This window comes from Schistocerca gregaria, chromosome 3 (genome assembly GCF_023897955.1).
Source record: "Schistocerca gregaria isolate iqSchGreg1 chromosome 3, iqSchGreg1.2, whole genome shotgun sequence".
NCBI classification, from domain to species: Eukaryota; Metazoa; Arthropoda; class Insecta; order Orthoptera; family Acrididae; genus Schistocerca; species Schistocerca gregaria.
Genome location: NC_064922.1, coordinates 26,961,667 through 26,988,428, shown reverse-complemented (window position 1 = coordinate 26,988,428; position 26,762 = coordinate 26,961,667). Strand labels below are relative to the sequence as shown.

Here is a 26,762-nt window from a genome sequence, read left to right as displayed (position 1 = left end):
TTTTTCACGTCTTAAATGGAAAGGGCGGTCACAAATTGGTCCATTTCACTCCTTGTCGACAATCACACAGCACCTGAGGTAACAAGCACATCTCGAGCCCCATTGTGCTCTCCATTGTTCATGCCAACTCAGTGCCTCGCTCTTTGCTACTGTGTAAAACTCTTGTCGTCCAACTGCAAAACACTGGGACACAACCAGTTTCCGCGTCTCCATTGAACTGATCATACTGCGAAACGCTCCCCAAACTTGGCAATCACCCATGCAGCCGACTTTTCCGACTTTACACGATGCTCACGCTAGTGACAGCCTTACTTATAGTTCGACGTCGCGCCAAAGCGAATGAGCACATTTCGCCTACGGCTTAGGCCGCTCTCCTAGTGTGGCTGCTCTGTGTCTGGAGGCAGCGAGGGGCTGCAAGCTTCCTGTGTTCGCACCTATATCACCTGTGCTTGCTTGTCAGAGACAGACTATCGCAAAACATTCAACTCACTCCATGAAGTGATTGCTACGGCATCTGTTATCAGCAGTCACAACCAGCAACACCAGTAGCAGCCGACTGCACGCAAAGAATGGGAACGTGCAGTGGGATTTACGTGAACTCGGCGAAAGGCAGATCTTTCCGTCGTAGGCTTGAGAATCTTATAGGAACATTTGTACTGTTTCTAAGTTAAGTGTAGGTGTGCGAGGTGGGTGCTTCCTGCGCACGAATAAAAGAACGCTTGCCAATTGTGGATGCTAATCGTTCGCTTGTATCTGCCTAGACACCTCTGCTGGTTGGGAATTATTCCTCTTGCATGGCAAGGTGCGCATGTAGGAGTGTTAAAAAATCTGGAGGCGCTGGGTATCGATCCCAGTACCTCTCGCACACTAAGCGAGCCCTCTACCATCTGAGCTACGCCCACCACCCCGTTGACTAATAGTGCTACATACAGCCACATCAACGTCACAGACCCTTACACTCCCATTGTTCCGCAGACAAACACTACTCTCTATGTATCAGTGAGGGTGTCTTTCAGGTTTCGTGCATTCTGTATCGAATCGTAGTTGGCCACATTAAGAGTGGCACGCATAACGTCGAAAGTAGAATTCGGACACCGCTCTGAGTAAGACGAACGTGTTGTCCACTCTCTAGGCTTCAATGACGTTAAGCCGTGATACCTAAGACAGATCTGCACTCGATGACACCACGATAACAGCCGGTCACCACACTTACATCTTGCTCTCCTTATAACAGTATACATCATATCAGTCTGTGACGCTGGTTTTGCAACTTCTTGCGTCCCTTTATGTTCGCCGCGACCAACACTTACCATGCACTGACCACAAAACATGGAGGAGCCGGAGCTTGAACCCGAGACCTTTCACACGCTAAGCGAACGATCTGCCAACTGAGCTACGGCTGCACACACGACCAAGCCTGGCTATTCTCCAATCTTTGGGACTCTGATGTGCACGGACACGTTGGTTGGTTGGTTTGTAGCGGCGAAGGTAACAGAGTACAAAGGCGCGGACACGTTCATATACACAAGAGTTCCAAGTAGTTTCGATACTCTGGTATTACGAATGCAAATTCCGTCTGTTTTTCACGTCTTAATTGGAAAGGGCGGTCACAAATTGGTCCATTTCACTCCTTGCCGACAATCACACAGCACCTGAGGTAACAAGCACATCTCGAGCCCCATTGTGCTCTCCATTGTTCATGCCAACTCAGTGCCTCGCTCTTTGCTACTGTGTAAAACTCTTGTCGTCCAACTGCAAAACACTGGGACACAACCAGTTTCCACGTCTCCATTGCACTGATCATACTGCGAAACGCTCCCCAAACTTGGCAATCACCCATGCAGCCGACTTTTCCGACTTTACACGACGCTCACGATAGTGACAGCCTTACTTATAGTTCGACGTCGCGCCAAAGCGAATGAGCACATTTCGCCTACGGCTTAGGCCGCTCTCCTAGTGTGGCTGCTCTGTGTCTGCAGGCAGCGAGGGGCTGCAAGCTTCCTGTGTTCGCACCTATATCACCTGTGCTTGCTTGTCAGAGACAGACTATCGCAAAACATTCAACTCACTCCATGAAGTGATTGCTACGGCATCTGTTATCAGCAGTCACAACCAGCAACGCCAGTAGCAGCCGACTGCACGCAAAGAATGGGAACGTGCAGTGGGATTTACGTGAACTCGGCGCAAGGCAGATCTTTCCGACGTAGGCTTGAGAATCTTATGGGAACATTTGTACTGTTTCTAAGTTAAGTGTAGGTGTGCGAGGTGGGTGCTTCCTGCGCACGAATAAAAGAACGCTTGCCAATTGTGGATGCTAATCGTTCGCTTGTATCTGCCTAGACACCTCTGCTGGTTGGGAATTATTCCTCTTGCATGGCAAGGTGCGCATGTAGGAGTGTTAAAAATTCTGGAGGCGCTGGGTATCGATCCCACTACCTCTCGCACACTAAGCGAGCGCTCTACCATCTGAGCTACGCCCACCCCCCGTTGACTAATAGTGCTACATACAGCCACATCAACGTCACAGACCCTTACACTCCCATTATTCCGCAGACAAACACTACTCTCTATGTATCAGTGAGGGTGTCTTTCAGGTTTCGTGCATTCTGTATCGAATCGTAGTTGGCCACATTAAGAGTGGCACGCATAACGTCGAAAGTAGAATTCGGACACCGCTCTGAGTAAGACGAACGTGTTGTCCACTCTCTAGGCTTCAATGACGTTAAGCCGTGATACCTAAGACAGATCTGCACTCGATGACACCACGATAACAGCCGGTCACCACACTTACATCTTGCTCTCCTTATAACAGTATACATCATATCAGTCTGTGACGCTGGTTTTGCAACTTCTTGCGTCCCTTTATGTTCGCCGCGACCAACACTTACCATGCACTGACCACAAAACATGGAGGAGCCGGAGCTTGAACCCGAGACCTTTCACACGCTAAGCGAACGATCTGCCAACTGAGCTACGGCTGCACACACGACCAAGCCTGGCTATTCTCCATTCTTTGGGACTCTGATGTGCACGGACACGTTGGTTGGTTGGTTTGTAGCGGTGAAGGTACCAGAGTACAAAGGCGCGGACACGTTCATATACACAAGAGTTCCAAGTAGTTTCGATACTCTGGTATTACGAATGCAAATTCCGTCTGTTTTTCACGTCTTAAATGGAAAGGGCGGTCACAAATTGGTCCATTTCACTCCTTGTCGACAATCACACAGCCCCTGCGGTAACAAGCACATCTCGAGCCCCATTGTGCTCTCCATTGTTCATGCCAACTCAGTGCCTCGCTCTTTGCTACTGTGTAAAACTCTTGTCGTCCAACTGCAAAACACTGGGACACAACCAGTTTCCACGTCTCCATTGCACTGATCATACTGCGAAACGCTCCCCAAACTTGGCAATCACCCATGCAGCCGACTTTTCCGACTTTACACGACGCTCACGCTAGTGACAGCCTTACTTATAGTTCGACGTCGCGCCAAAGCGAATGAGCACATTTCGCCTACGGCTTAGGCCGCTCTCCTAGTGTGGCTGCTCTGTGTCTGCAGGCAGCGAGGGGCTGCAAGCTTCCTGTGTTCGCACCTATATCACCTGTGCTTGCTTGTCAGAGACAGACTATCGCAAAACATTCAACTCACTCCATGAAGTGATTGCTACGGCATCTGTTATCAGCAGTCACAACCAGCAACGCCAGTAGCAGCCGACTGCACGCAAAGAATGGGAACGTGCAGTGGGATTTACGTGAACTCGGCGCAAGGCAGATCTTTCCGACGTAGGCTTGAGAATCTTATGGGAACATTTGTACTGTTTCTAAGTTAAGTGTAGGTGTGCGAGGTGGGTGCTTCCTGCGCACGAATAAAAGAACGCTTGCCAATTGTGGATGCTAATCGTTCGCTTGTATCTGCCTAGACACCTCTGCTGGTTGGGAATTATTCCTCTTGCATGGCAAGGTGCGCATGTAGGAGTGTTAAAAATTCTGGAGGCGCTGGGTATCGATCCCAGTACCTCTCGCACACTAAGCGAGCGCTCTACCATCTGAGCTACGCCCACCCCCCGTTGACTAATAGTGCTACATACAGCCACATCAACGTCACAGACCCTTACACTCCCATTATTCCGCAGACAAACACTACTCTCTATGTATCAGTGAGGGTGTCTTTCAGGTTTCGTGCATTCTGTATCGAATCGTAGTTGGCCACATTAAGAGTGGCACGCATAACGTCGAAAGTAGAATTCGGACACCGCTCTGAGTAAGACGAACGTGTTGTCCACTCTCTAGGCTTCAATGACGTTAAGCCGTGATACCTAAGACAGATCTGCACTCGATGACACCACGATAACAGCCGGTCACCACACTTACATCTTGCTCTCCTTATAACAGTATACATCATATCAGTCTGTGACGCTGGTTTTGCAACTTCTTGCGTCCCTTTATGTTCGCCGCGACCAACACTTACCATGCACTGACCACAAAACATGGAGGAGCCGGAGCTTGAACCCGAGACCTTTCACACGCTAAGCGAACGATCTGCCAACTGAGCTACGGCTGCACACACGACCAAGCCTGGCTATTCTCCATTCTTTGGGACTCTGATGTGCACGGACACGTTGGTTGGTTGGTTTGTAGCGGTGAAGGTAACAGAGTACAAAGGCGCGGACACGTTCATATACACAAGTGTTCCAAGTAGTTTCGTTACTCTGGTATTACGAATGCAAATTCCGTCTGTTTTTCACGTCTTAAATGGAAAGGGCGGTCACAAATTGGTCCATTTCACTCCTTGTCGACAATCACACAGCCCCTGAGGTAACAAGCACATCTCGAGCCCCATTGTGCTCTCCATTGTTCATGCCAACTCAGTGCCTCGCTCTTTGCTACTGTGTAAAACTCTTGTCGTCCAACTGCAAAACACTGGGACACAACCAGTTTCCACGTCTCCATTGCACTGATCATACTGCGAAACGCTCCCCAAACTTGGCAATCACCCATGCAGCCGACTTTTCCGACTTTACACGACGCTCACGCTAGTGACAGCCTTACTTATAGTTCGACGTCGCGCCAAAGCGAATGAGCACATTTCGCCTACGGCTTAGGCCGCTCTCCTAGTGTGGCTGCTCTGTGTCTGCAGGCAGCGAGGGGCTGCAAGCTTCCTGTGTTCGCACCTATATCACCTGTGCTTGCTTGTCAGAGACAGACTATCGCAAAACATTCAACTCACTCCATGAAGTGATTGCTACGGCATCTGTTATCAGCAGTCACAACCAGCAACACCAGTAGCAGCCGACTGCACGCAAAGAATGGGAACGTGCAGTGGGATTTACGTGAACTCGGCGCAAGGCAGATCTTTCCGACGTAGGCTTGAGAATCTTATGGGAACATTTGTACTGTTTCTAAGTTAAGTGTAGGTGTGCGAGGTGGGTGCTTCCTGCGCACGAATAAAAGAACGCTTGCCAATTGTGGATGCTAATCGTTCGCTTGTATCTGCCTAGACACCTCTGCTGGTTGGGAATTATTCCTCTTGCATGGCAAGGTGCGCATGTAGGAGTGTTAAAAATTCTGGAGGCGCTGGGTATCGATCCCACTACCTCTCGCACACTAAGCGAGCGCTCTACCATCTGAGCTACGCCCACCCCCCGTTGACTAATAGTGCTACATACAGCCACATCAACGTCACAGACCCTTACACTCCCATTATTCCGCAGACAAACACTACTCTCTATGTATCAGTGAGGGTGTCTTTCAGGTTTCGTGCATTCTGTATCGAATCGTAGTTGGCCACATTAAGAGTGGCACGCATAACGTCGAAAGTAGAATTCGGACACCGCTCTGAGTAAGACGAACGTGTTGTCCACTCTCTAGGCTTCAATGACGTTAAGCCGTGATACCTAAGACAGGTCTGCACTCGATGACACCACGATAACAGCCGGTCACCACACTTACATCTTGCTCTCCTTATAACAGTATACATCATATCAGTCTGTGACGCTGGTTTTGCAACTTCTTGCGTCCCTTTATGTTCGCCGCGACCAACACTTACCATGCACTGACCACAAAACATGGAGGAGCCGGAGCTTGAACCCGAGACCTTTCACACGCTAAGCGAACGATCTGCCAACTGAGCTACGGCTGCACACACGACCAAGCCTGGCTATTCTCCATTCTTTGGGACTCTGATGTGCACGGACACGTTGGTTGGTTGGTTTGTAGCGGTGAAGGTAACAGAGTACAAAGGCGCGGACACGTTCATATACACAAGTGTTCCAAGTAGTTTCGTTACTCTGGTATTACGAATGCAAATTCCGTCTGTTTTTCACGTCTTAAATGGAAAGGGCGGTCACAAATTGGTCCATTTCACTCCTTGTCGACAATCACACAGCCCCTGCGGTAACAAGCACATCTCGAGCCCCATTGTGCTCTCCATTGTTCATGCCAACTCAGTGCCTCGCTCTTTGCTACTGTGTAAAACTCTTGTCGTCCAACTGCAAAACACTGGGACACAACCAGTTTCCACGTCTCCATTGCACTGATCATACTGCGAAACGCTCCCCAAACTTGGCAATCACCCATGCAGCCGACTTTTCCGACTTTACACGACGCTCACGCTAGTGACAGCCTTACTTATAGTTTGACGTCGCGCCAAAGCGAATGAGCACATTTCGCCTACGGCTTAGGCCGCTCTCCTAGTGTGGCTGCTCTGTGTCTGCAGGCAGCGAGGGGCTGCAAGCTTCCTGTGTTCGCACCTATATCACCTGTGCTTGCTTGTCAGAGACAGACTATCGCAAAACATTCAACTCACTCCATGAAGTGATTGCTACGGCATCTGTTATCAGCAGTCACAACCAGCAACGCCAGTAGCAGCCGACTGCACGCAAAGAATGGGAACGTGCAGTGGGATTTACGTGAACTCGGCGCAAGGCAGATCTTTCCGACGTAGGCTTGAGAATCTTATGGGAACATTTGTACTGTTTCTAAGTTAAGTGTAGGTGTGCGAGGTGGGTGCTTCCTGCGCACGAATAAAAGAACGCTTGCCAATTGTGGATGCTAATCGTTCGCTTGTATCTGCCTAGACACCTCTGCTGGTTGGGAATTATTCCTCTTGCATGGCAAGGTGCGCATGTAGGAGTGTTAAAAATTCTGGAGGCGCTGGGTATCGATCCCAGTACCTCTCGCACACTAAGCGAGCGCTCTACCATCTGAGCTACGCCCACCCCCCGTTGACTAATAGTGCTACATACAGCCACATCAACGTCACAGACCCTTACACTCCCATTATTCCGCAGACAAACACTACTCTCTATGTATCAGTGAGGGTGTCTTTCAGGTTTCGTGCATTCTGTATCGAATCGTAGTTGGCCACATTAAGAGTGGCACGCATAACGTCGAAAGTAGAATTCGGACACCGCTCTGAGTAAGACGAACGTGTTGTCCACTCTCTAGGCTTCAATGACGTTAAGCCGTGATACCTAAGACAGATCTGCACTCGATGACACCACGATAACAGCCGGTCACCACACTTACATCTTGCTCTCCTTATAACAGTATACATCATATCAGTCTGTGACGCTGGTTTTGCAACTTCTTGCGTCCCTTTATGTTCGCCGCGACCAACACTTACCATGCACTGACCACAAAACATGGAGGAGCCGGAGCTTGAACCCGAGACCTTTCACACGCTAAGCGAACGATCTGCCAACTGAGCTACGGCTGCACACACGACCAATCCTGGCTATTCTCCATTCTTTGGGACTCTGATGTGCACGGACACGTTGGTTGGTTGGTTTGTAGCGGTGAAGGTAACAGAGTACAAAGGCGCGGACACGTTCATATACACAAGTGTTCCAAGTAGTTTCGTTACTCTGGTATTACGAATGCAAATTCCGTCTGTTTTTCACGTCTTAAATGGAAAGGGCGGTCACAAATTGGTCCATTTCACTCCTTGTCGACAATCACACAGCCCCTGAGGTAACAAGCACATCTCGAGCCCCATTGTGCTCTCCATTGTTCATGCCAACTCAGTGCCTCGCTCTTTGCTACTGTGTAAAACTCTTGTCGTCCAACTGCAAAACACTGGGACACAACCAGTTTCCACGTCTCCATTGCACTGATCATACTGCGAAACGCTCCCCAAACTTGGCAATCACCCATGCAGCCGACTTTTCCGACTTTACACGACGCTCACGCTAGTGACAGCCTTACTTATAGTTCGACGTCGCGCCAAAGCGAATGAGCACATTTCGCCTACGGCTTAGGCCGCTCTCCTAGTGTGGCTGCTCTGTGTCTGCAGGCAGCGAGGGGCTGCAAGCTTCCTGTGTTCGCACCTATATCACCTGTGCTTGCTTGTCAGAGACAGACTATCGCAAAACATTCAACTCACTCCATGAAGTGATTGCTACGGCATCTGTTATCAGCAGTCACAACCAGCAACACCAGTAGCAGCCGACTGCACGCAAAGAATGGGAACGTGCAGTGGGATTTACGTGAACTCGGCGAAAGGCAGATCTTTCCGACGTAGGCTTGAGAATCTTATGGGAACATTTGTACTGTTTCTAAGTTAAGTGTAGGTGTGCGAGGTGGGTGCTTCCTGCGCACGAATAAAAGAACGCTTGCCAATTGTGGATGCTAATCGTTCGCTTGTATCTGCCTAGACACCTCTGCTGGTTGGGAATTATTCCTCTTGCATGGCAAGGTGCGCATGTAGGAGTGTCAAAAATTCTGGAGGCGCTGGGTATCGATCCCAGTACCTCTCGCACACTAAGCGAGCGCTCTACCATCTGAGCTACGCCCACCCCCCCGTTGACTAATAGTGCTACATACAGCCACATCAACGTCACAGACCCTTACACTCCCATTATTCCGCAGACAAACACTACTCTCTACGTATCAGTGAGGGTGTCTTTCAGGTTTCGTGCATTCTGTATCGAATCGTAGTTGGCCACATTAAGAGTGGCACGCATAACGTCGAAAGTAGAATTCGGACACCGCTCTGAGTAAGACGAACGTGTTGTCCACTCTCTAGGCTTCAATGACGTTAAGCCGTGATACCTAAGACAGATCTGCACTCGATGACACCACGATAACAGCCGGTCACCACACTTACATCTTGCTCTCCTTATAACAGTATACATCATATCAGTCTGTGACGCTGGTTTTGCAACTTCTTGCGTCCCTTTATGTTCGCCGCGACCAACACTTACCATGCACTGACCACAAAACATGGAGGAGCCGGAGCTTGAACCCGAGACCTTTCACACGCTAAGCGAACGATCTGCCAACTGAGCTACGGCTGCACACACGACCAAGCCTGGCTATTCTCCAATCTTTGGGACTCTGATGTGCACGGACACGTTGGTTGGTTGGTTTGTAGCGGCGAAGGTAACAGAGTACAAAGGCGCGGACACGTTCATATACACAAGAGTTCCAAGTAGTTTCGATACTCTGGTATTACGAATGCAAATTCCGTCTGTTTTTCACGTCTTAAATGGAAAGGGCGGTCACAAATTGGTCCATTTCACTCCTTGTCGACAATCACACAGCACCTGAGGTAACAAGCACATCTCGAGCCCCATTGTGCTCTCCATTGTTCATGCCAACTCAGTGCCTCGCTCTTTGCTACTGTGTAAAACTCTTGTCGTCCAACTGCAAAACACTGGGACACAACCAGTTTCCACGTCTCCATTGCACTGATCATACTGCGAAACGCTCCCCAAACTTGGCAATCACCCATGCAGCCGACTTTTCCGACTTTACACGACGCTCACGCTAGTGACAGCCTTACTTATAGTTCGACGTCGCGCCAAAGCGAATGAGCACATTTCGCCTACGGCTTAGGCCGCTCTCCTAGTGTGGCTGCTCTGTGTCTGCAGGCAGCGAGGGGCTGCAAGCTTCCTGTGTTCGCACCTATATCACCTGTGCTTGCTTGTCAGAGACAGACTATCGCAAAACATTCAACTCACTCCATGAAGTGATTGCTACGGCATCTGTTATCAGCAGTCACAACCAGCAACGCCAGTAGCAGCCGACTGCACGCAAAGAATGGGAACGTGCAGTGGGATTTACGTGAACTCGGCGCAAGGCAGATCTTTCCGACGTAGGCTTGAGAATCTTATGGGAACATTTGTACTGTTTCTAAGTTAAGTGTAGGTGTGCGAGGTGGGTGCTTCCTGCGCACGAATAAAAGAACGCTTGCCAATTGTGGATGCTAATCGTTCGCTTGTATCTGCCTAGACACCTCTGCTGGTTGGGAATTATTCCTCTTGCATGGCAAGGTGCGCATGTAGGAGTGTTAAAAATTCTGGAGGCGCTGGGTATCGATCCCAGTACCTCTCGCACACTAAGCGAGCGCTCTACCATCTGAGCTACGCCCACCCCCCGTTGACTAATAGTGCTACATACAGCCACATCAACGTCACAGACCCTTACACTCCCATTATTCCGCAGACAAACACTACTCTCTATGTATCAGTGAGGGTGTCTTTCAGGTTTCGTGCATTCTGTATCGAATCGTAGTTGGCCACATTAAGAGTGGCACGCATAACGTCGAAAGTAGAATTCGGACACCGCTCTGAGTAAGACGAACGTGTTGTCCACTCTCTAGGCTTCAATGACGTTAAGCCGTGATACCTAAGACAGATCTGCACTCGATGACACCACGATAACAGCCGGTCACCACACTTACATCTTGCTCTCCTTATAACAGTATACATCATATCAGTCTGTGACGCTGGTTTTGCAACTTCTTGCGTCCCTTTATGTTCGCCGCGACCAACACTTACCATGCACTGACCACAAAACATGGAGGAGCCGGAGCTTGAACCCGAGACCTTTCACACGCTAAGCGAACGATCTGCCAACTGAGCTACGGCTGCACACACGACCAAGCCTGGCTATTCTCCATTCTTTGGGACTCTGATGTGCACGGACACGTTGGTTGGTTGGTTTGTAGCGGCGAAGGTACCAGAGTACAAAGGCGCGGACACGTTCATATACACAAGAGTTCCAAGTAGTTTCGATACTCTGGTATTACGAATGCAAATTCCGTCTGTTTTTCACGTCTTAAATGGAAAGGGCGGTCACAAATTGGTCCATTTCACTCCTTGTCGACAATCACACAGCACCTGAGGTAACAAGCACATCTCGAGCCCCATTGTGCTCTCCATTGTTCATGCCAACTCAGTGCCTCGCTCTTTGCTACTGTGTAAAACTCTTGTCGTCCAACTGCAAAACACTGGGACACAACCAGTTTCCGCGTCTCCATTGAACTGATCATACTGCGAAACGCTCCCCAAACTTGGCAATCACCCATGCAGCCGACTTTTCCGACTTTACACGACGCTCACGCTAGTGACAGCCTTACTTATAGTTCGACGTCGCGCCAAAGCGAATGAGCACATTTCGCCTACGGCTTAGGCCGCTCTCCTAGTGTGGCTGCTCTGTGTCTGCAGGCAGCGAGGGGCTGCAAGCTTCCTGTGTTCGCACCTATATCACCTGTGCTTGCTTGTCAGAGACAGACTATCGCAAAACATTCAACTCACTCCATGAAGTGATTGCTACGGCATCTGTTATCAGCAGTCACAACCAGCAACGCCAGTAGCAGCCGACTGCACGCAAAGAATGGGAACGTGCAGTGGGATTTACGTGAACTCGGCGCAAGGCAGATCTTTCCGACGTAGGCTTGAGAATCTTATGGGAACATTTGTACTGTTTCTAAGTTAAGTGTAGGTGTGCGAGGTGGGTGCTTCCTGCGCACGAATAAAAGAACGCTTGCCAATTGTGGATGCTAATCGTTCGCTTGTATCTGCCTAGACACCTCTGCTGGTTGGGAATTATTCCTCTTGCATGGCAAGGTGCGCATGTAGGAGTGTTAAAAATTCTGGAGGCGCTGGGTATCGATCCCACTACCTCTCGCACACTAAGCGAGCGCTCTACCATCTGAGCTACGCCCACCCACCGTTGACTAATAGTGCTACATACAGCCACATCAACGTCACAGACCCTTACACTCCCATTATTCCGCAGACAAACACTACTCTCTATGTATCAGTGAGGGTGTCTTTCAGGTTTCGTGCATTCTGTATCGAATCGTAGTTGGCCACATTAAGAGTGGCACGCATAACGTCGAAAGTAGAATTCGGACACCGCTCTGAGTAAGACGAACGTGTTGTCCACTCTCTAGGCTTCAATGACGTTAAGCCGTGATACCTAAGACAGATCTGCACTCGATGACACCACGATAACAGCCGGTCACCACACTTACATCTTGCTCTCCTTATAACAGTATACATCATATCAGTCTGTGACGCTGGTTTTGCAACTTCTTGCGTCCCTTTATGTTCGCCGCGACCAACACTTACCATGCACTGACCACAAAACATGGAGGAGCCGGAGCTTGAACCCGAGACCTTTCACACGCTAAGCGAACGATCTGCCAACTGAGCTACGGCTGCACACACGACCAAGCCTGGCTATTCTCCATTCTTTGGGACTCTGATGTGCACGGACACGTTGGTTGGTTGGTTTGTAGCGGTGAAGGTACCAGAGTACAAAGGCGCGGACACGTTCATATACACAAGTGTTCCAAGTAGTTTCGTTACTCTGGTATTACGAATGCAAATTCCGTCTGTTTTTCACGTCTTAAATGGAAAGGGCGGTCACAAATTGGTCCATTTCACTCCTTGTCGACAATCACACAGCCCCTGAGGTAACAAGCACATCTCGAGCCCCATTGTGCTCTCCATTGTTCATGCCAACTCAGTGCCTCGCTCTTTGCTACTGTGTAAAACTCTTGTCGTCCAACTGCAAAACACTGGGACACAACCAGTTTCCACGTCTCCATTGCACTGATCATATTGCGAAACGCTCCCCAAACTTGGCAATCACCCATGCAGCCGACTTTTCCGACTTTACACGACGCTCACGCAACGCTCACGCTAGTGACAGCCTTACTTATAGTTCGACGTCGCGCCAAAGCGAATGAGCACATTTCGCCTACGGCTTAGGCCGCTCTCCTAGTGTGGCTGCTCTGTGTCTGGAGGCAGCGAGGGGCTGCAAGCTTCCTGTGTTCGCACCTATATCACCTGTGCTTGCTTGTCAGAGACAGACTATCGCAAAACATTCAACTCACTCCATGAAGTGATTGCTACGGCATCTGTTATCAGCAGTCACAACCAGCAACACCAGTAGCAGCCGACTGCACGCAAAAAATGGGAACGTGCAGTGGGATTTACGTGAACTCGGCGAAAGGCAGATCTTTCCGACGTAGGCTTGAGAATCTTATGGGAACATTTGTACTGTTTCTAAGTTAAGTGTAGGTGTGCGAGGTGGGTGCTTCCTGCGCACGAATAAAAGAACGCTTGCCAATTGTGGATGCTAATCGTTCGCTTGTATCTGCCTAGACACCTCTGCTGGTTGGGAATTATTCCTCTTGCATGGCAAGGTGCGCATGTAGGAGTGTCAAAAATTCTGGAGGCGCTGGGTATCGATCCCAGTACCTCTCGCACACTAAGCGAGCGCTCTACCATCTGAGCTACGCCCACCCCCCGTTGACTAATAGTGCTACATACAGCCACATCAACGTCACAGACCCTTACACTCCCATTATTCCGCAGACAAACACTACTCTCTACGTATCAGTGAGGGTGTCTTTCAGGTTTCGTGCATTCTGTATCGAATCGTAGTTGGCCACATTAAGAGTGGCACGCATAACGTCGAAAGTAGAATTCGGACACCGCTCTGAGTAAGACGAACGTGTTGTCCACTCTCTAGGCTTCAATGACGTTAAGCCGTGATACCTAAGACAGATCTGCACTCGATGACACCACGATAACAGCCGGTCACCACACTTACATCTTGCTCTCCTTATAACAGTATACATCATATCAGTCTGTGACGCTGGTTTTGCAACTTCTTGCGTCCCTTTATGTTCGCCGCGACCAACACTTACCATGCACTGACCACAAAACATGGAGGAGCCGGAGCTTGAACCCGAGACCTTTCACACGCTAAGCGAACGATCTGCCAACTGAGCTACGGCTGCACACACGACCAAGCCTGGCTATTCTCCAATCTTTGGGACTCTGATGTGCACGGACACGTTGGTTGGTTGGTTTGTAGCGGCGAAGGTAACAGAGTACAAAGGCGCGGACACGTTCATATACACAAGGGTTCCAAGTAGTTTCGATACTCTGGTATTACGAATGCAAATTCCGTCTGTTTTTCACGTCTTAAATGGAAAGGGCGGTCACAAATTGGTCCATTTCACTCCTTGTCGACAATCACACAGCACCTGAGGTAACAAGCACATCTCGAGCCCCATTGTGCTCTCCATTGTTCATGCCAACTCAGTGCCTCGCTCTTTGCTACTGTGTAAAACTCTTGTCGTCCAACTGCAAAACACTGGGACACAACCAGTTTCCACGTCTCCATTGCACTGATCATACTGCGAAACGCTCCCCAAACTTGGCAATCACCCATGCAGCCGACTTTTCCGACTTTACACGACGCTCACGCTAGTGACAGCCTTACTTATAGTTCGACGTCGCGCCAAAGCGAATGAGCACATTTCGCCTACGGCTTAGGCCGCTCTCCTAGTGTGGCTGCTCTGTGTCTGCAGGCAGCGAGGGGCTGCAAGCTTCCTGTGTTCGCACCTATATCACCTGTGCTTGCTTGTCAGAGACAGACTATCGCAAAACATTCAACTCACTCCATGAAGTGATTGCTACGGCATCTGTTATCAGCAGTCACAACCAGCAACGCCAGTAGCAGCCGACTGCACGCAAAGAATGGGAACGTGCAGTGGGATTTACGTGAACTCGGCGCAAGGCAGATCTTTCCGACGTAGGCTTGAGAATCTTATGGGAACATTTGTACTGTTTCTAAGTTAAGTGTAGGTGTGCGAGGTGGGAGCTTCCTGCGCACGAATAAAAGAACGCTTGCCAATTGTGGATGCTAATCGTTCGCTTGTATCTGCCTAGACACCTCTGCTGGTTGGGAATTATTCCTCTTGCATGGCAAGGTGCGCATGTAGGAGTGTTAAAAATTCTGGAGGCGCTGGGTATCGATCCCACTACCTCTCGCACTCTAAGCGAGCGCTCTACCATCTGAGCTACGCCCACCCCCCGTTGACTAATAGTGCTACATACAGCCACATCAACGTCACAGACCCTTACACTCCCATTATTCCGCAGACAAACACTACTCTCTATGTATCAGTGAAGGTGTCTTTCAGGTTTCGTGCATTCTGTATCGAATCGTAGTTGGCCACATTAAGAGTGGCACGCATAACGTCGAAAGTAGAATTCGGACACCGCTCTGAGTAAGACGAACGTGTTGTCCACTCTCTAGGCTTCAATGACGTTAAGCCGTGATACCTAAGACAGATCTGCACTCGATGACACCACGATAACAGCCGGTCACCACACTTACATCTTGCTCTCCTTATAACAGTATACATCATATCAGTCTGTGACGCTGGTTTTGCAACTTCTTGCGTCCCTTTATGTTCGCCGCGACCAACACTTACCATGCACTGACCACAAAACATGGAGGAGCCGGAGCTTGAACCCGAGACCTTTCACACGCTAAGCGAACGATCTGCCAACTGAGCTACGGCTGCACACACGACCAAGCCTGGCTATTCTCCATTCTTTGGGACTCTGATGTGCACGGATACGTTGGTTGGTTGGTTTGTAGCGGCGAAGGTACCAGAGTACAAAGGCGCGGACACGTTCATATACACAAGAGTTCCAAGTAGTTTCGATACTCTGGTATTACGAATGCAAATTCCGTCTGTTTTTCACGTCTTAAATGGAAAGGGCGGTCACAAATTGGTCCATTTCACTCCTTGTCGACAATCACACAGCACCTGAGGTAACAAGCACATCTCGAGCCCCATTGTGCTCTCCATTGTTCATGCCAACTCAGTGCCTCGCTCTTTGCTACTGTGTAATACTCTTGTCGTCCAACTGCAAAACACTGGGACACAACCAGTTTCCGCGTCTCCATTGAACTGATCATACTGCGAAACGCTCCCCAAACTTGGCAATCCCCCATGCAGCCGACTTTTCCGACTTTACACGACGCTCACGCAACGCTCACGCTAGTGACAGCCTTACTTATAGTTCGACGTCGCGCCAAAGCGAATGAGCACATTTCGCCTACGGCTTAGGCCGCTCTCCTAGTGTGGCTGCTCTGTGTCTGCAGGCAGCGAGGGGCTGCAAGCTTCCTGTGTTCGCACCTATATCACCTGTGCTTGCTTGTCAGAGACAGACTATCGCAAAACATTCAACTCACTCCATGAAGTGATTGCTACAGCATCTGTTATCAGCAGTCACAACCAGCAACACCAGTAGCAGCCGACTGCACGCAAAGAATGGGAACGTGCAGTGGGATTTACGTGAACTCGGCGCAAGGCAGATCTTTCCGACGTAGGCTTGAGAATCTTATGGGAACATTTGTACTGTTTCTAGGTTAAGTGTAGGTGTGCGAGGTGGGTGCTTCCTGCGCACGAATAAAAGAACGCTTGCCAATTGTGGATGCTAATCGTTCGCTTGTATCTGCCTAGACACCTCTGCTGGTTGGGAATTATTCCTCTTGCATGGCAAGGTGCGCATGTAGGAGTGTTAAAAATTCTGGAGGCGCTGGGTATCGATCCCAGTACCTCTCGCACACTAAGCGAGCGCTCTACCATCTGAGCTACGCCCACCCCCCCGTTGACTAATAGTTCTACATACAGCCACATCAACGTCACAGACCCTTACACTCCCATTATTCCGCAGACAAACACTACTCTCTATGTATCAGTGAGGGTGTCTTTCAGGTTTCGTGCATTCTGTATCGAATCGTAGTTGGCCACATTAAGAGTGGCACGCATAACGTCGAAAGTAGAATTCGGACACCGCTCTGAGTAAGACGAACGTGTTGTCCACTCTCTAGGCTTCAATGACGTTAAGCCGTGATACCTAAGACAGATCTGCACTCGATGACACCACGATAACAGCCGGTCACCACACTTACATCTTGCTCTCCTTATAACAGTATACATCATATCAGTCTGTGACGCTGGTTTTGCAACTTCTTGCGTCCCTTTATGTTCGCCGCGACCAACACTTACCATGCACTGACCACAAAACATGGAGGAGCCGGAGCTTGAACCCGAGACCTTTCACACGCTAAGCGAACGATCTGCCAACTGAGCTACGGCTGCACACACGACCAAGCCTGGCTATTCTCCATTCTTTGGGACTCTGATGTGCACGGACACGTTGGTTGGTTGGTTTGTAGCGGCGAAGGTACCAGAGTACAAAGGCGCGGACACGTTCATATACACAAGAGTTCCAAGTAGTTTCGATACTCTGGTATTACGAATGCAAATTCCGTCTGTTTTTCACGTCTTAAATGGAAAGGGCGGTCACAAATTGGTCCATTTCACTCCTTGTCGACAATCACACAGCACCTGAGGTAACAAGCACATCTCGAGCCCCATTGTGCTCTCCATTGTTCATGCCAACTCAGTGCCTCGCTCTTTGCTACTGTGTAAAACTCTTGTCGTCCAACTGCAAAACACTGGGACACAACCAGTTTCCGCGTCTCCATTGCACTGATCATACTGCGAAACGCTCCCCAAACTTGGCAATCACCCATGCAGCCGACTTTTCCGACTTTACACGACGCTCACGCAACGCTCACGCTAGTGACAGCCTTACTTATAGTTCGACGTCGCGCCAAAGCGAATGAGCACATTTCGCCTACGGCTTAGGCCGCTCTCCAAGTGTGGCTGCTCTGTGTCTGCAGGCAGCGAGGGGCTGCAAGCTTCCTGTGTTCGCACCTATATCACCTGTGCTTGCTTGTCAGAGACAGACTATCGCAAAACATTCAACTCACTCCATGAAGTGATTGCTACGGCATCTGTTATCAGCAGTCACAACCAGCAACACCAGTAGCAGCCGACTGCACACAAAGAATGGGAACGTGCAGTGGGATTTACGTGAACTCGGCGCAAGGCAGATCTTTCCGACGTAGGCTTGAGAATCTTATGGGAACATTTGTACTGTTTCTAAGTTAAGTGTAGGTGTGCGAGGTGGGTGCTTCCTGCGCACGAATAAAAGAACGCTTGCCAATTGTGGATGCTAATCGTTCGCTTGTATCTGCCTAGACACCTCTGCTGGTTGGGAATTATTCCTCTTGCATGGCAAGGTGCGCATGTAGGAGTGTTAACAATTCTGGAGGCGCTGGGTATCGATCCCAGTACCTCTCGCACACTAAGCGAGCGCTCTACCATCTGAGCTACGCCCACCCCCCCGTTGACTAATGGTGCTACATACAGCCACATCAACGTCACAGACCCTTACACTCCCATTATTCCGCAGACAAACACTACTCTCTATGTATCAGTGAGGGTGTCTTTCAGGTTTCGTGCATTCTGTATCGAATCGTAGTTGGCCACATTAAGAGTGGCACGCATAACGTCGAAAGTAGAATTCGGACACCGCTCTGAGTAAGACGAACGTGTTGTCCACTCTCTAGGCTTCAATGACGTTAAGCCGTGATACCTAAGACAGATCTGCACTCGATGACACCACGATAACAGCCGGTCACCACACTTACATCTTGCTCTCCTTATAACAGTATACATCATATCAGTCTGTGACGCTGGTTTTGCAACTTCTTGCGTCCCTTTATGTTCGCCGCGACCAACACCTACCATGCACTGACCACAAAACATGGAGGAGCCGGAGCTTGAACCCCAGACCTTTCACACGCTAAGCGAACGATCTGCCAACTGAGCTACGGCTGCACACACGACCAAGCCTGGCTATTCTCCATTCTTTGGGAGTCTGATGTGCACGGACACGTTGGTTGGTTGGTTTGTAGCGGCGAAGGTACCAGAGTACAAAGGCGCGGACACGTTCATATACACAAGAGTTCCAAGTAGTTTCGGTACTCTGGTATTACGAATGCAAATTCCGTCTGTTTTTCACGTCTTAAATGGAAAGGGCGGTCACAAATTGGTCCATTTCACTCCTTGTCGACAATCACACAGCACCTGAGGTAACAAGCACATCTCGAGCCCCATTGTGCTCTCCATTGTTCATGCCAACTCAGTGCCTCGCTCATTGCTACTGTGTAAAACTCTTGTCGTCCAACTGCAAAACACTGGGACACAACCAGTTTCCGCGTCTCCATTGCACTGATCATACTGCGAAACGCTCCCCAAACTTGGCAATCACCCATGCAGCCGACTTTTCCGACTTTACACGACGCTCACGCAACGCTCACGCTAGTGACAGCCTTACCTATAGTTCGACGTCGCGCCATAGCGAATGAGCACATTTCGCCTACGGCTTAGGCCGCTCTCCTAGTGTGGCTGCTCTGTGTCTGCAGGCAGCGAGGGACTGCAAGCTTCCTGTGTTCGCACCTATATCACCTGTGCTTGCTTGTCAGAGACAGACTATCGCAAAACATTCAACTCACTCCATGAAGTGATTGCTACGGCATCTGTTATCAGCAGTCACAACCAGCAACACCAGTAGCAGCCGACTGCAAGCAAAGAATGGGAACGTGCAGTGGGATTTACGTGAACTCGGCGCAAGGCAGATCTTTCCGACGTAGGCTTGAGAATCTTATGGGAACATTTGTACTGTTTCTAAGTTAAGTGTAGGTGTGCGAGGTGGGTGCTTCCTGCGCACGAATGAAAGAACGCTTGCCAATTGTGGATGCTAATCGTTCGCTTGTATCTGCCTAGACACCTCTGCTGGTTGGGAATTATTCCTCTTGCATGGCAAGGTGCGCATGTAGGAGTGTTAAAAATTCTGGAGGCGCTGGGTATCGATCCCAGTACCTCTCGCACACTAAGCGAGCGCTCTACCATCTGAGCTACGCCCACCCCCCCGTTGACTAATGGTGCTACATACAGCCACATCAACGTCACAGACCCTTACACTCCCATTATTCCGCAGACAAACACTACTCTCTATGTATCAGTGAGGGTGTCTTTCAGGTTTCGTGCATTCTGTATCGAATCGTAGTTGGCCACATTAAGAGTGGCACGCATAACGTCGAAAGTAGAATTCGGACACCGCTCTGAGTAAGACGAACGTGTTGTCCACTCTCTAGGCTTCAATGACGTTAAGCCGTGATACCTAAGACAGATCTGCACTCGATGACACCACGATAACAGCCGGTCACCACACTTACATCTTGCTCTCCTTATAACAGTATACATCATATCAGTCTGTGACGCTGGTTTTGCAACTTCTTGCGTCCCTTTATGTTCGCCGCGACCAACACTTACCATGCACTGACCACAAAACATGGAGGAGCCGGAGCTTGAACCCCAGACCTTTCACACGCTAAGCGAACGATCTGCCAACTGAGCTACGGCTGCACACACGACCAAGCCTGGCTATTCTCCATTCTTTGGGACTCTGATGTGCACGGACACGTTGGTTGGTTGGTTTGTAGCGGCGAAGGTACCAGAGTACAAAGGCGCGGACACGTTCATATACACAAGAGTTCCAAGTAGTTTCGGTACTCTGGTATTACGAATGCAAATTCCGTCTGTTTTTCACGTCTTAAATGGAAAGGGCGGTCACAAATTGGTCCATTTCACTCCTTGTCGACAATCACACAGCACCTGAGGTAACAAGCACATCTCGAGCCCCATTGTGCTCTCCATTGTTCATGCCAACTCAGTGCCTCGCTCATTGCTACTGTGTAAAACTCTTGTCGTCCAACTGCAAAACACTGGGACACAACCAGTTTCCGCGTCTCCATTGCACTGATCATACTGCGAAACGCTCCCCAAACTTGGCAATCACCCATGCAGCCGACTTTTCCGACTTTACACGACGCTCACGCTAGTGACAGCCTTACTTATAGTTCGACGTCGCGCCAAAGCGAATGAGCACATTTCGCCTACGGCTTAGGCCGCTCTCCTAGTGTGGCTGCTCTGTGTCTGCAGGCAGCGAGGGGCTGCAAGCTTCCTGTGTTCGCACCTATATCACCTGTGCTTGCTTGTCAGAGACAGACTATCGCAAAACATTCAACTCACTCCATGAAGTGATTGCTACGGCATCTGTTATCAGCAGTCACAACCAGCAACACCAGTAGCAGCCGACTGCACGCAAAGAATGGGAACGTGCAGTGGGATTTACGTGAACTCGGCGCAAGGCAGATCTTTCCGACGTAGGCTTGTGAATCTTATGGGAACATTTGTACTGTTTCTAAGTTAAGTGTAGGTGTGCGAGGTGGGTGCTTCCTGCGCACGAATAAAAGAACGCTTGCCAATTGTGGATGCTAATCGTTCGCTTGTATCTGCCTAGACACCTCTGCTGGTTGGGAATTATTCCTCTTGCATGGCAAGGTGCGCATGTAGGAGTGTTAAAAATTCTGGAGGCGCTGGGTATCGATCCCAGTACCTCTCGCACACTAAGCGAGCGCTCTACCATCTGAGCTACGCCCACCCCCCCGTTGACTAATGGTGCTACATACAGCCACATCAACGTCACAGACCCTTACACTCCCATTATTCCGCAGACAAACACTACTCTCTATGTATCAGTGAGGGTGTCTTTCAGGTTTCGTGCATTCTGTATCGAATCGTAGTTGGCCACATTAAGAGTGGCACGCATAACGTCGAAAGTAGAATTCGGACACCGCTCTGAGTAAGACGAACGTGTTGTCCACTCTCTAGGCTTCAATGACGTTAAGCCGTGATACCTAAGACAGATCTGCACTCGATGACACCACGATAACAGCCGGTCACCACACTTACATCTTGCTCTCCTTATAACAGTATACATCATATCAGTCTGTGACGCTGGTTTTGCAACTTCTTGCGTCCCTTTATGTTCGCCGCGACCAACACTTACCATGCACTGACCACAAAACATGGAGGAGCCGGAGCTTGAACCCGAGACCTTTCACACGCTAAGCGAACGATCTGCCAACTGAGCTACGGCTGCACACACGACCAAGCCTGGCTATTCTCCATTCTTTGGGACTCTGATGTGCACGGACACGTTGGTTGGTTGGTTTGTAGCGGCGAAGGTACCAGAGTACAAAGGCGGGGACACGTTCATATACACAAGAGTTCCAAGTAGTTTCGATACTCTGGTATTACGAATGCAAATTCCGTCTGTTTTTCACGTCTTAAATGGAAAGGGCGGTCACAAATTGGTCCATTTCACTCCTTGTCGACAATCACACAGCACCTGAGGTAACAAGCACATCTCGAGCCCCATTGTGCTCTCCATTGTTCATGCCAACTCAGTGCCTCGCTCTTTGCTACTGTGTAAAACTCTTGTCGTCCAACTGCAAAACACTGGGACACAACCAGTTTCCGCGTCTCCATTGCACTGATCATACTGCGAAACGCTCCCCAAACTTGGCAATCACCCATGCAGCCGACTTTTCCGACTTTACACGACGCTCACGCAACGCTCACGCTAGTGACAGCCTTACCTATAGTTCGACGTCGCGCCAAAGCGAATGAGCACATTTCGCCTACGGCTTAGGCCGCTCTCCTAGTGTGGCTGCTCTGTGTCTGCAGGCAGCGAGGGGCTGCAAGCTTCCTGTGTTCGCACCTATATCACCTGTGCTTGCTTGTCAGAGACAGACTATCGCAAAACATTCAACTCACTCCATGAAGTGATTGCTACGGCATCTGTTATCAGCAGTCACAACCAGCAACACCAGTAGCAGCCGACTGCAAGCAAAGAATGGGAACGTGCAGTGGGATTTACGTTAACTCGGCGCAAGGCAGATCTTTCCGACGTAGGCTTGAGAATCTTATGGGAACATTTGTACTGTTTCTAAGTTAAGTGTAGGTGTGCGAGGTGGGTGCTTCCTGCGCACGAATAAAAGAACGCTTGCCAATTGTGGATGCTAATCGTTCGCTTGTATCTGCCTAGACACCTCTGCTGGTTGGGAATTATTCCTCTTGCATGGCAAGGTGCGCATGTAGGAGTGTTAAAAATTCTGGAGGCGCTGGGTATCGATCCCATTACCTCTCGCACACTAAGCGAGCGCTCTACCATCTGAGCTACGCCCACCCCCCCGTTGACTAATAGTGCTACATACAGCCACATCAACGTCACAGACCCTTACACTCCCATTATTCCGCAGACAAACACTACTCTCTATGTATCAGTGAGGGTGTCTTTCAGGTTTCGTGCATTCTGTATCGAATCGTAGTTGGCCACATTAAGAGTGGCACGCATAACGTCGAAAGTAGAATTCGGACACCGCTCTGAGTAAGACGAACGTGTTGTCCACTCTCTAGGCTTCAATGACGTTAAGCCGTGATACCTAAGACAGATCTGCACTCGATGACACCACGATAACAGCCGGTCACCACACTTACATCTTGCTCTCCTTATAACAGTATACATCATATCAGCCTGTGACGCTGGTTTTGCAACTTCTTGCGTCCCTTTATGTTCGCCGCGACCAACACTTACCATGCACTGACCACAAAACATGGAGGAGCCGGAGCTTGAACCCGAGACCTTTCACACGCTAAGCGAACGATCTGCCAACTGAGCTACGGCTGCACACACGACCAAGCCTGGCTATTCTCCATTCTTTGGGACTCTGATGTGCACGGACACGTTGGTTAGTTGGTTTGTAGCGGCGAAGGTACCAGAGTACAAAGGCGCGGACACGTTCATATACACAAGAGTTCCAAGTAGTTTCGATACTCTGGTATTACGAATGCAAATTCCGTCTGTTTTTCACGACTTAAATGGAAAGGGCGGTCACAAATTGGTCCATTTCACTCCTTGTCGACAATCACACAGCACCTGAGGTAACAAGCACATCTCGAGCCCCATTGTGCTCTCCATTGTTCATGCCAACTCAGTGCCTCGCTCTTTGCTACTGTGTAAAACTCTTGTCGTCCAACTGCAAAACACTGGGACACAACCAGTTTCCGTGTCTCCATTGCACTGATCATACTGCGAAACGCTCCCAAACTTGGCAATCACCCATGCAGCCGACTTTTCCGACTTTACACGACGCTCACGCTAGTGACAGCCTTACTTATAGTTCGACGTCGCGCCAAAGCGAATGAGCACATTTCGCCTACGGCTTAGGCCGCTCTCCTAGTGTGGCTGCTCTGTGTCTGCAGGCAGCGAGGGGCTGCAAGCTTCCTGTGTTCGCACCTATATCACCTGTGCTTGCTTGTCAGAGACAGGCTATCGCAAAACATTCAACTCACTCCATGAAGTGATTGCTACGGCATCTGTTATCAGCAGTCACAACCAGCAACACCAGTAGCAGCCGACTGCACGCAAAGAATGGGAACGTGCAGTGGGATTTACGTGAACTCGGCGAAAGGCAGATCTTTCCGACGTAGGCTTGAGAATCTTATGGGAACATTTGTACTGTTTCTAAGTTAAGTGTAGGTGTGCGAGGTGGGTGCTTCCTGCGCACGAATAAAAGAACGCTTGCCAATTGTGGATGCTAATCGTTCGCTTGTATCTGCCTAGACACCTCTGCTGGTTGGGAATTATTCCTCTTGCATGGCAAGGTGCGCATTTAGGAGTGTTAAAAATTCTGGAGGCGCTGGGTATCGATCCCAGTACCTCTCGCACACTAAGCGAGCGCTCTACCATCTGAGCTACGCCCACCCCCCCGTTGACTAATAGTGCTACATACAGCCACATCAACGTCACAGACCCTTACACTCCCATTATTCCGCAGACAAACACTACTCTCTATGTATCAGTGAGGGTGTCTTTCAGGTTTCGTGCATTCTGTATCGAATCGTAGTTGGCCACATTAAGAGTGGCACGCATAACGTCGAAAGTAGAATTCGGACACCGCTCTGAGTAAGACGAACGTGTTGTCCACTCTCTAGGCTTCAATGACGTTAAGCCGTGATACCTAAGACAGATCTGCACTCGATGACACCACGATAACAGCCGGTCACCACACTTACATCTTGCTCTCCTTATAACAGTATACATCATATCAGTCTGTGACGCTGGTTTTGCAACTTCTTGCGTCCCTTTATGTTCGCCGCGACCAACACTTACCATGCACTGACCACAAAGCATGGAGGAGCCGGAGCTTGAACCCGAGACCTTTCACACGCTAAGCGAACGATCTGCCAACTGAGCTACGGCTGCACACACGACCAAGCCTGGCTATTCTCCATTCTTTGGGACTCTGATGTGCACGGACACGATGGTTGGTTGGTTTGTAGCGGCGAAGGTACCAGAGTACAAAGGCGCGGACACGTTCATATACACAAGAGTTCCAAGTAGTTCCGATACTCTGGTATTACGAATGCAAATTCCGTCTGTTTTTCACGTCTTAAATGGAAAGGGCGGTCACAAATTGGTCCATTTCACTCCTTGTCGACAATCACACAGCACCTGAGGTAACAAGCACATCTCGAGCCCCATTGTGCTCTCCATTGTTCATGCCAACTCAGTGCCTCGCTCTTTGCTACTGTGTAAAACTCTTGTCGTCCAACTGCAAAACACTGGGACACAACCAGTTTCCGCGTCTCCATTGCACTGATCATACTGCGAAACGCTCCCCAAACTTGGCAATCACCCATGCAGCCGACTTTTCCGACTTTACACGACGCTCACGCTAGTGACAGCCTTACTTATAGTTCGACGTCGCGCCAAAGCGAATGAGCACATTTCGCCTACGGCTTAGGCCGCTCTCCTAGTGTGGCTGCTCTGTGTCTACAGGCAGCGAGGGGCTGCAAGCTTCCTGTGTTCGCACCTATATCACCTGTGCTTGCTTGTCAGAGACAGACTATCGCAAAACATTCAACTCACTCCATGAAGTGATTGCTACGGCATCTGTTATCAGCAGTCACAACCAGCAACACCAGTAGCAGCCGACTGCACGCAAAGAATGGGAACGTGCAGTGGGATTTACGTGAACTCGGCGCAAGGCAGATCTTTCCGACGTAGGCTTGAGAATCTTATGGGAACATTTGTACTGTATCTAAGTTAAGTGTAGGTGTGCGAGGTGGGTGCTTCCTGCGCACGAATAAAAGAACGCTTGCCAATTGTGGATGCTAATCGTTCGCTTGTATCTGCCTAGACACCTCTGCTGGTTGGGAATTATTCCTCTTGCATGGCAAGGTGCGCATGTAGGAGTGTTAAAAATTCTGGAGGCGCTGGGTATCGATCCCAGTACCTCTCGCACACTAAGCGAGCGCTCTACCATCTGAGCTACGCCCACACCCCCGTTGACTAATAGTGCTACATACAGCCACATCAACGTCACAGACCCTTACACTCCCATTATTCCGCAGACAATCACTACTCTCTATGTATCAGTGAGGGTGTCTTTCAGGTTTCGTGCATTCTGTATCGAATCGTAGTTGGCCACATTAAGAGTGGCACGCATAACGTCGAAAGTAGAATTCGGACACCGCTCTGAGTAAGACGAACGTGTTGTCCACTCTCTAGGCTTCAATGACGTTAAGCCGTGATACCTAAGACAGATCTGCACTCGATGACACCACGATAACAGCCGGCCACCACACTTACATCTTGCTCTCCTTATAACAGTATACATCATATCAGTCTGTGACGCTGGTTTTGCAACTTCTTGCGTCCCTTTATGTTCGCCGCGACCAACACTTACCATGCACTGACCACAAAACATGGAGGAGCCGGAGCTTGAACCCGAGACCTTTCACACGCTAAGCGAACGATCTGCCAACTGAGCTACGGCTGCACACACGACCAAGCCTGGCTATTCTCCATTCTTTGGGACTCTGATGTGC

General features: G+C 49.7%; 10 non-coding genes across 10 annotated transcripts; all 10 read right to left on the bottom strand.

Annotated features, from left to right (window-relative positions):
- Positions 1 to 3,986: 3,986 nt before the first annotated feature.
- Positions 3,987 to 4,060, bottom strand: Trnat-agu (transfer RNA threonine (anticodon AGU)). The gene has a single exon. It is a non-coding gene; the product is annotated as a tRNA-Thr (tRNA).
- Positions 4,061 to 7,142: 3,082 nt separating this feature from the next.
- Positions 7,143 to 7,216, bottom strand: Trnat-agu (transfer RNA threonine (anticodon AGU)). The gene has a single exon. It is a non-coding gene; the product is annotated as a tRNA-Thr (tRNA).
- A 1,504-nt stretch (positions 7,217 to 8,720) lies between these two features.
- On the bottom strand, positions 8,721 to 8,794 carry Trnat-agu (transfer RNA threonine (anticodon AGU)). The gene has a single exon. It is a non-coding gene; the product is annotated as a tRNA-Thr (tRNA).
- A 1,505-nt stretch (positions 8,795 to 10,299) lies between these two features.
- Positions 10,300 to 10,373, bottom strand: Trnat-agu (transfer RNA threonine (anticodon AGU)). The gene has a single exon. It is a non-coding gene; the product is annotated as a tRNA-Thr (tRNA).
- Positions 10,374 to 13,466: 3,093 nt separating this feature from the next.
- Positions 13,467 to 13,540, bottom strand: Trnat-agu (transfer RNA threonine (anticodon AGU)). The gene has a single exon. It is a non-coding gene; the product is annotated as a tRNA-Thr (tRNA).
- Positions 13,541 to 16,633: 3,093 nt separating this feature from the next.
- Positions 16,634 to 16,707, bottom strand: Trnat-agu (transfer RNA threonine (anticodon AGU)). The gene has a single exon. It is a non-coding gene; the product is annotated as a tRNA-Thr (tRNA).
- Positions 16,708 to 18,223: 1,516 nt separating this feature from the next.
- Positions 18,224 to 18,297, bottom strand: Trnat-agu (transfer RNA threonine (anticodon AGU)). Its single transcript has one exon. It is a non-coding gene; the product is annotated as a tRNA-Thr (tRNA).
- Positions 18,298 to 19,813: 1,516 nt separating this feature from the next.
- Trnat-agu (transfer RNA threonine (anticodon AGU)) lies at positions 19,814 to 19,887 on the bottom strand. The gene has a single exon. It is a non-coding gene; the product is annotated as a tRNA-Thr (tRNA).
- A 1,505-nt stretch (positions 19,888 to 21,392) lies between these two features.
- On the bottom strand, positions 21,393 to 21,466 carry Trnat-agu (transfer RNA threonine (anticodon AGU)). The gene has a single exon. It is a non-coding gene; the product is annotated as a tRNA-Thr (tRNA).
- A 3,094-nt stretch (positions 21,467 to 24,560) lies between these two features.
- Trnat-agu (transfer RNA threonine (anticodon AGU)) lies at positions 24,561 to 24,634 on the bottom strand. The gene has a single exon. It is a non-coding gene; the product is annotated as a tRNA-Thr (tRNA).
- Positions 24,635 to 26,762: the final 2,128 nt, after the last annotated feature.